At 49.0% G+C, this 9,406-nt stretch overlaps 1 protein-coding gene across 4 annotated transcripts in view; it reads left to right on the top strand.

Annotated features, from left to right (window-relative positions):
- Positions 1 to 6,232: 6,232 nt before the first annotated feature.
- Dapk2 (death associated protein kinase 2) overlaps positions 6,233 to 9,406 on the top strand; it is a 118,774-nt gene continuing 115,600 nt past the window's right edge. The window contains exon 1 of one of the 4 annotated variants that reach the window (XM_075965412.1): positions 6,233 to 6,368. The gene's annotated coding sequence lies outside the window, so the exon portion shown is untranslated. The other 3 variants (XM_075965410.1, XM_075965414.1, XM_075965411.1) reach the window with 3 other exon arrangements.

Genomic DNA, 9,406 nt, shown 5'->3' with positions numbered 1-9,406 from the left:
GGGAATACAACATGATCAGCTGCCTCATGTTCCTGCAACCATGATGGACTGCCTCACGTTCCCGCAGCCACGGTGGGCTGCCTCACGTTCCCGCAGCCACGGTGGGCTGTCTCATGTTCCTGCAGCCACGGTGGACTGTCTCACGTTCCCGCAGCCACGGTGGGCTGCCTCACGTTCCCGCAGCCACGGTGGACTGTCTCACATTCCTGCAGCCATGGTGGACTGCCTCACATTCCTGCAGCCACGGTGGACTGCCTCACGTTCCTGCAGCCACGGTGGGCTGCCTCACATTCCTGCAGCCACGGTGGACTGTCTCACGTTCCTGCAGCCACGGTGGACTGTCTCATGTTCCTGCTGCCACGGTGGGCTGTCTCATGTTCCTGCAGCCACGGTGGGCTGCCTCACATTCCTGCAGCCACGGTGGACTGTCTCATGTTCCTGCAGCCATGGTGGACTGTCTCACGTTCCTGCAGCCACGGTGGGCTGCCTCACATTCCTGCAGCCACGGTGGACTGTCTCACGTTCCTGCAGCCACGGTGGACTGTCTCACGTTCCTGCAGCCACGGTGGGCTGCCTCACATTCCTGCAGCCACGGTGGACTGTCTCACGTTCCTGCAGCCACGGTGGGCTGCCTCACATTCCTGCAGCCACGGTGGACTGCCTCACATTCCTGCAGCCACGGTGGACTGTCTCACGTTCCTGCAGCCACGGTGGGCTGCCTCACATTCCTGCAGCCACGGTGGACTGCCTCACATTCCTGCAGCCACGGTGGACTGTCTCACGTTCCTGCAGCCACGGTGGGCTGCCTCACATTCCTGCAGCCACGGTGGACTGTCTCACGTTCCTGCAGCCACGGTGGACTGTCTCACATTCCTGCAGCCACGGTGGACTGTCTCACGTTCCTGCAGCCACGGTGGGCTGCCTCACGTTCCTGCAGCCACGGTGGACTGTCTCACGTTCCTGCAGCCACGGTGGACTGTCTCACATTCCTGCAGCCACGGTGGACTGTCTCACATTCCTGCAGCCACGGTGGACTGTCTCACATTCCTGCAGCCACGGTGGACTGTCTCACGTTCCTGCAGCCACGGTGGACTGTCTCACATTCCTGCAGCCACGGTGGACTGTCTCACATTCCTGCAGCCACGGTGGACTGTCTCACATTCCTGCTTCCACGGTGGGCTGCCTCACATTCCTGTATGCCCTTGAACTGTGAGCTGAAAACAAACCTTACCTGTAGTTGGTTGTTTTACTCTTTGGCTCTTTGGGTTCTTGCTACCCAGTTCCCAAATGAATACACATGGAGTCTTATTATTACATGAATGGCTGGCCTTAACTTGACTTGTTTCTTGCCAGTTTTTCTTAGCTTAAATTATTCTATATATTTTCTGCCTCAGGGCTTTTATCTTCTCTATTTCTATGTAACTTTCTTTACTTCTTACTCCACGACTTGTTGTGTAGCTGGGTGGCTGACCCTTGGAGTCCTCCTCTCTTCTTTTTCTTGCTTCTTTTTCCCCAGGTTTCTCTTTCTATTTATTCTCTCTGCCTGCCAGCCCTGCCTATTTTTCTCTCTTGTGTATCGCAAATTCTAGTTGGTCTTTTTTCAAAAGTTGTTTTTATTGAGCTATATATTTTTCTCTGCTCCCCTCCCTTCTAGTTGGTCTTAATAATAAAAACTTAGAGTCAGATATCAGGGTAAATGACTGAAAGATCAGAGAGACAAAGGAGCAAGCCACAGCCAACTTTTACTTTGCTAACTCCTCAGCTAAAAAGGGGGCCAAGCTCCTATCTTCATCCTGTCTTATCACTTCCTCTCTCTGTCCAGCCATATCGCTTCCTCTTTCCTCCTCCTAAGTGCTGAGATTAAAGGTGTGTGCCACCACTCCCTGGACTCTATGTTTAACTAGTGGCTAGCTCTGATCTCCAGGCAAACTTTATTTTTAGATCACAAACAAAGTATTTCCACATTTCCCCTATTTTGTCTAAAATAAAAATTAAGGGCTGGAGAGATGGCTCAGCGGTTAAAAGCACTGACTGCTCTTCCAGAGGTCCTGAGTTCAATTCCCAGCAACCACATGGTGGCTCACAACCACCTATAATGAGATCTGGTGCCCTCTTCTGGCCTACAGGCAGGATACTTGACTGACTGACTGACTGAATAATAAATAAATAAATCTTTAAAAAAATAAAATAAAAATTAAAAAGGTTATAACTAATATAATAAAAACTATAAAGCCGGGCGATGGTGGCGCACGCCTTTAATCCCAGCACTCGGGAGGCAGAGGCAAGTGGATCTTGTGAGTTCGAGACCAGCCTGGTCTACAAGAGCTAGTTCCAGGACAGGCTCCAAAAACCACAGAGAAACCCTGTCTTGAAAAAACCAAACCAAAACCAAACCAAAACCATATATCATAAGTACAATAACTATATGCAATATATACCAGCAATAAATACATCAACATCTAGTCCATTATCAACTGACAAATTTTGAGAAAATACTTCATATCTATCCTATCTTGGTGATTTCAAAAGATTGTATCTAATTCCCTCTATCCCAACTTATATTACTAAGCCAAAGCTATCTTTTTGTGTCTTTGAACCATATACACTTTATATTTCTTTAGAGAATTTCTCTTCTTTCTTTCTCTCTCTGTCTCTGTCTCTCTGTCTCTGTCTGTCTGTCTCCATCTCTATCTCTGTCTCTCTGTCTCTCTCAAGACAGAGTTTCTCTGTGTTACTTTGGAGCCTGTTTTGGTACTCACTCTGTAGCTCAGGCTGGCCTTGAATTCACAGAGATCCACCTGCCTCTGCCTCCTAGTACTGGCATTTAAGGCGTGTGTCACCACTGCCTCACTTAAAGATAAATATATTTCTTTTTTTCTTTTTTCTTTTTCTTTCTTTCTTTCTTTTTTTTTCTTGGCTTTTGATACAGGGTTTCTCTGTTAGCTTTGGCTGTCCTGGAACTTGTTCTGTAGACTAGGCTGGCCTCAAATTCAGACCTGCCTCTACCACCAAGTGCTGGGATTAAAGGAGTGTGCCATCACCACCCAGTTAATTTCTTTTCTGAATCTGATAACAAGGACAATTTCAACTCTTTCAGAGACCTGAGAAGGAAATAATATTACCTGAGTAAGCAGGAAGTACAGGCAAGCAACTTCCAAAATATGTAAGAAATGATAGAACAACTGACTTCCTGGATAGTCACCCAAGTTTCCTCTGTAATTTTGGGGCATCCATCTTTGACCTACAGGCCTAGACTATATGATAGACTTTTCTGTGAAGCAGGATACTCTGAAGGATTGTCCTACCTTGTCTTGGCAAAGTTAAGCAGTCACCTTTTTGTGTCCTGCTTGTTCAAATTGGACTGCATACTGTCTGCAGTTGAGGCAAGGGCACTTTCTTGCCAAGTGGCTTACTTTTGCCACAAAGAAAGTAAACTTGATATGGAGTTTCTTAGATGCCCATCATCTTCTCTGAAGTAGATTGGTGATGCCATGGGCAAACATGTCTCATTGTCATAAAAAAGGCTGTTATTAAAACATCTTAAATGCCATATTCTGCAGATCTCTGAAGTGTTTGAATATGATCTGTCTATCTAAAATCTGTTTGACCATGAAGATATACCTAATATGACTACAAGTTCAATTGTAATAGGTGACTAACTACTAACCTGCATTTCTTTATTATCCTAAATAGCTGGTAATAATAACTTTCAAGGACTAGGAATTTGTATTACATTGTTAGATGAGCTGTACGATAGCTTGAACAAGAATAGAAATGTATGCATAGTATGTTCTAACCAAAATAACCCGAAATTTGTATCAATCTAAAAAATCTGTATCAAAATTACATATTTTAAACTAGTAGTTCCTTTTCTGGTTTAAAAGTAGATTCAATAATCTACTTGGCCTGTAATACATCTTAAAATAATATCCCACAGCATTCTCCTTTCTTAAGTTGCTTTTGCCATGTTTTGTTTCCAAAAAGTCACTACTGCAGGGAGCGAGAGAGAATGAGACAGCTGTGTGTTCAACGTGACATGCTTTTACTAGGTTTGGATAGCATGCAATCTGCTAGTTCAAGATGGACAAAACATTGTTTTTGCTCTGGTTGAAAGTGGAGATTAGTCATAAGGAAATGGCAAGAAAGAACTAAGAGTGGCAGGGTTCACACGTGAGTGACTTTTAGAGGGTGGACCCCAGGAGTGCAGGAGCATGAGAGACTTGGTTTGTGTCAGCAAGGCTAGGACGGTTTGTTACACAGCAACAGAAGAAAGCACAGGAAGGGAGGTTTTGGAGCTGGTTGGAGGATGAGGGACCTCCCTAGTGTGGTGACATCTCACCACCAGGGCATGTCCTTCTCTCTGCCCACTGACGACAGAAGCCCCCAGAACCCCGGAAGCTGCAAGCCTGTCTGGTCAAATGTGAAGGTCTGGGATCTGCCCTGAGACGGAGTTGGGTGGGGCCAACTGTCGGTGTCCCGGGATTGAAAAGGCTGAGGGACAGTGTGCTCCTCAGGTGCAGTTTACCTGTTTCCATTCTCCAGTCACTCATGGCCACGCTGGAAGCCACTAAAAGAATTCATGCCAGGGTTGGAAAGATGTCTCAGAGGTGAAAAGCACTGACTGCTCTTCCAGAAGTCCTGAGTTCAATTCCCAGCAACCACATGGTGACTCACAACCATCTATTTAAAAAAAATTGTTTCCGGGGCTGGAGAGATGGCTCAGTGGTTAAGAGCATTGCCTGCTCTTCCAAAGGTCCTGAGTTCAATTCCCAGCAACCACATGGTGGCTCACAACCATCTGTAATAAGGTCTGGTGCCCTCTTCTGGCCTGCAGGCATACACACAGATAGAATATTGTATACATAACAAATAAATAAATATTTGAGAAAAAAAATTGTTTCCACGTTCTGGTGACCTCACAAAGAATGGCGGACCAGGACTTTGGATCATGCCCATGACTCAGAACCTAACATCCTCAGCTCTCAGAAGGATCCCTATGGGTAACTGTGTTACTTTGCTTGTTACTGTGAGAAGATACCCAAGGGGTGGTGGTGGTGGTGTGAGTCATCAAGAGAGGGGTTATTGTGGCTCACAGTTCTAGGGTGTAGTCCATCAGGGCAGCAGGAGTGTGAGGCAGTGGTTACCTTGTACTCCACATCAGGAGGGAGGGAGGGAGAGAGAGAGCGGGGAGGGAGGGAGGGAGAAAGCAGAGAGCAAGCGCGGGAAGCCGAATGCTGGTACTCAGCTAACTGAGGAGAACCCTAGAACCTTCACAAACCTGAAAGGTCATACATGAAGATCTGGGATCTTCCCCGAGGCTGTCCCAGACACTGGAGCAATAACCAGAGTAGGATAGCACTCACTGTCCTCTGTTTCTCCCCTCGCCTCCCCCTTTTGAAGTCCTGGACTCTAGCCCATGGAATATTGCTGTCCACATCTAAAGTGGGCTTCCCCAAAGCTCAGGTAACTCAATCTAGGAATTCCTATAGGCATGCCCAGAAGTTTATCTCCTAAGGGACTGGACATCCAGCCAAACTCACAGCATTAACTGGCTCAGTGGTTTAGGGCTGGGCGTTCTAGGCAACATTCCTTATTTCCCTCCTTGATGGGCCTCTCTGGTCTTAGACTGAGACCACTGAACTTGGCTTCAGTTTTGTTTCCATCCACCAGCGCTACCACACGATCTCTCTTCTCCTTTGATATTTTCTGGCAGAAGGAAAAGAGGAAGAATTCATTCCCAAGTCCTTCATTAAGACAGGCTTGATGGTGATACAGGGACTGGTGCCCGGGCTGGCGTGGGAATGGCAAACGCGGGCAGACCCCAAGCTGGGCAAGGGGGTGAGTGGGGGACATGAGTTTCCTGCCTTTCTTGTATGAGACAAAGGAGGTGAGGTCCCTCTAGAATCCGTGCAGTCCAAGGATACTGGACTGTTGGAAGTTGGGTAGGGGGACATCCTCAGGGTGTGCGTAGGTGGGTGAGGAAGGGCAGAGAAATACTATTTTCTGGGGAGTTGGACCGGGCTGTATAGTCATGGAACTCATTGATTTCACCCAGCATGTGGGTGACTGGGAGGGCAGGAAAGGCTGCAGGGAGGGAACCTGCTGGTCTCTTGAGCGGTCGAGCCCTCACCTCGGGGCGGTCCCTCGGGGGTTCCAGCAGGGGGCGCCCCGAGCCCCGGGCCGAGTGTCCGGGCGCGCCTCCAGCCGGCGCCTGGGACGGGGCTGGCCGCTCCGCCCCCTCGACTCCCCGGCGGCTCTGAGGGAGGACGCCTGGCGCAGGAGGCAGAGCTGAGCAGAGCGAGCGCCGCGCACCCCGCCGTGTCCCGGTACCCGTCCTGCCCGCCGCACAAGCAGCGCAGCCTCTCGCCGTGAGTAGCGCCCGGGACGCGGGACTCGACGGCAGCCGGGGCTGGGGTGGCGGGTCATTGCCTGTCTAGGATATGGCCCTTCTGCGGTTTGTTCGTTGTGGCACCACCCGGAGGCCAGTCTGCACGCTGCTTACCTCGGGGTGCCTCCTCTGCTTGACACTCTGATCCTGGAGACGCGGTAGGGAGACGGACAGTGTCTGACATCTGTGTAGAAGGGAAAGGGCGCTACATCAAGTTGGCTCCCTCAAAGGGGACCAGTTTCTGTAGGAGGGAGACAAGCCCAGTCTCTGTGGGGGCTCACACCTCCTCCACCCACCTCGGCCCAGGAGGTTACTTCCTGTGAAATGAACCTCCAATGTGGCCTAATGAGTTGTGGGCAGGTGGAGGGACACTCCCTGGCTCCCTGTCCTCTTGAATCTGAAGGCAGCTGGGCGCTCTTTTGGTTTCTGACATTGGTTCCCAGTACGTTAGCATCCTAGGGGAATTTTTGTTGACAAAGAGACCCTGGCACCTTAACTGCTTCGGAGTTAAGCTTAAAGCCCTGTTTTCCTCCCTACCTAGCCTCTGTTAAGTTTTTGGCATCTAAAGTGATGGCATTGATAGCCCAGTAGCTTCCTGGGAGGCTTGAGGAGGGGTCAGGAATGGGTGGGTTATCTGCTACCCCAGGGGCAAGCTTCTTGCTGGCAGGAATAAAAGCCAGCTGACCCTGACCACCTCTCTAGAGCCTTCCATCCTGTCAGATGGTGGGCAGGGGGAGCAAATAATCCAGCTGCCCAGAGAAGCTGAACCTTCATCAAAACATGGAGTTTTTCTCATGTCAACTCAGGAAGGCAGCTTCTCCGACCTTCTTTGAGCCCTAAGCTTCCTTATCAGGGATTGTCCAAAGGGGTTCTGTGATGCTCAGGTCCCCTCCCTTCTGCTGGCAGCTTCCCCAGAGCCTGAGTTTGAGGATTCTTCATAGGTGTGTGTGGTGTTTCAAACCACTGCCTGCCCGTGTCATAGCCTGGTTTCCCTTACTGGATTTGGAGACGCTCAGAGAGTTAACATCAGAGTGAGATTTCATAGAATGAGGGAAGACAGCAAATATTGGGGTGGTGTTTCAGACCTGGGCATCTGCTCCCTTCTTGAAGCTGTCCACCAGAAGGCCACAGACTTTCCAATCATGAGCCACCCTTGAAGGAGTTGGGTGGCTCTCAAGAGAAGCCCTGGGAAACTTGATGGCGTAGGTGTGTGATGGTGGGTAAGTCCCTTCCCCTGTCTGGACCTCAGAGTCCTCCTGTTGTCAAACAAGTGAGTGAGACCAGACCCCAGGGGGTTCAGACTTTTGTTTTGAGGTGAGTTTTTACCCCAAAACCCCAGTCCACAGCAAGGTGTGGGAGTGCGCTGGCCCACTTCCTCACCCCGTGACTTCTGAAGAGGAGATTAAACTGGAAAGTTATTTGTGAGATTCCTTTCTGTGGGGTCCTAAGAAGTCTGTGTTTCCTCCTAGACTGTTGCTTGGTGTTAGGGCCATGGACAAGAAGGTGAATTCCCAGGGTTCCTTGGGAGAAAGTGAACACCCAGATGGGTATCATCTTTGAACTGTCTGGAGCTGGTAGCCTGAGTCTCTGATCAAAAAATTATAGTCGCATCTCTTGCCTCTGATATGTGGTTTCAGCCTTTCAAACTTGGTGATAATTCTACCTTGGAGTCGCTGTACATGACTCTGACAGTTTACCAAGGTAAGTAAGATGCAGACTGATCTGTGGAGGTGTTAGGGAAGAACGACAGCGCCACTAGGTGTCTGAGCTGTGGTCTCGAGAAAGGAGGCTGGGCACTAACAGCAAATCAACCATTTCTAGAGAACGTGCCTACCGTAGCCGCTGCAAAGGGACAGAGGTGAGACTGTTACATCCTTTGCCCTTTTGGGGCTCCAAGAGCGTTCCACACGTATCACCTCACTTGTAAAGTAGATATTTATGAGGAGCCCGGAGAGATGGCTCAGTGGCTAAGCACACTGGCTGCTTCCCCAGAGGACCTGGGTTCCGTTACCAGCTCCCACAGGATGGTTTTCAACCATCTTTAACTTCAGTTCAGAGGGTCTGATGCCCCTTTCTGGCCTCTTTGGGCACTGCACACATACATGTAGGCAAAGCAACTGTACACATACAGATAACTACATCTTAAAAATAAGTTTAATAAATAGATAGTAATTTATGTCCCCCCCCTCAGGATCTCATATAGCCAAGGCTGGCCTTGAACTCATCACGTAGCTGAGGTTGACCTTGAACCTCGACCTCTGTAGTGCAGAGATTTTAAGTATGAGCCACCACGCCTGGTTTATGGAGTGCTGAGGATCGAAGCTATAGCTGCTTTGTGCACTAGGCAGACACTCGACCAATTGAACTATATCCCAGCACTTTTATTTTTCCATTTTTTTTCTTTTTGGAGATAGGATCTTGCCTTAGAGCCCACACTGGCCTGAAACTTCAGGATACCTCCTGAGTCCTGGGATTACAGGTGTGTGCCAGCCATATCCAGTGCATTTGGTGCCGGGGATGGAAGCCAGGGCTTTGTACATGCTACATACATACCCTGATAACTGAGGCATATCCTCAGCTCTGTGGAGAAGCTGTCTCCAAGTTGAATCAGACAGTACATAATCTTTTCTCGGGATCTGGTTTCTTTTGTTCTTCACACTTGTGAGATTTGCCCACGTCACAGCACTTAGCGGCACTTCCCTAATTCGCAGGGTTGTATAGTGACTCCATTATGTATGTATATTCAGTGGGTCTACCCATTGTTTTCTAGACAGTTCCAGTTTTTAGTTGTTACTAGAAGTTTACTTGTTGCTAAATGAGCCATTCTAGAAATCAGCCATCCAGGTTTCCTACAGTACGTTCACAGAAATGTTTCCACGGGACTCAGAGTGATTTTTCCCAGTGTGTCTCTCCCCTGGCAGTGTCTGGGTGTTCCGCACACTCAACAGCATCAGGGTTGACTAGGCCTGTTTTCCATGGAAGTTAATTTGAAGCTCAGAAGAGCTATCTTGTGTTCAG

Source organism: Microtus pennsylvanicus, chromosome 3 (genome assembly GCF_037038515.1).
Source record: "Microtus pennsylvanicus isolate mMicPen1 chromosome 3, mMicPen1.hap1, whole genome shotgun sequence".
In the NCBI taxonomy this organism is placed as follows: Eukaryota; Metazoa; Chordata; class Mammalia; order Rodentia; family Cricetidae; genus Microtus; species Microtus pennsylvanicus.
Note: the sequence above shows the minus strand (reverse complement) of the source record. Positions and strands in the feature narration are given on the sequence as shown.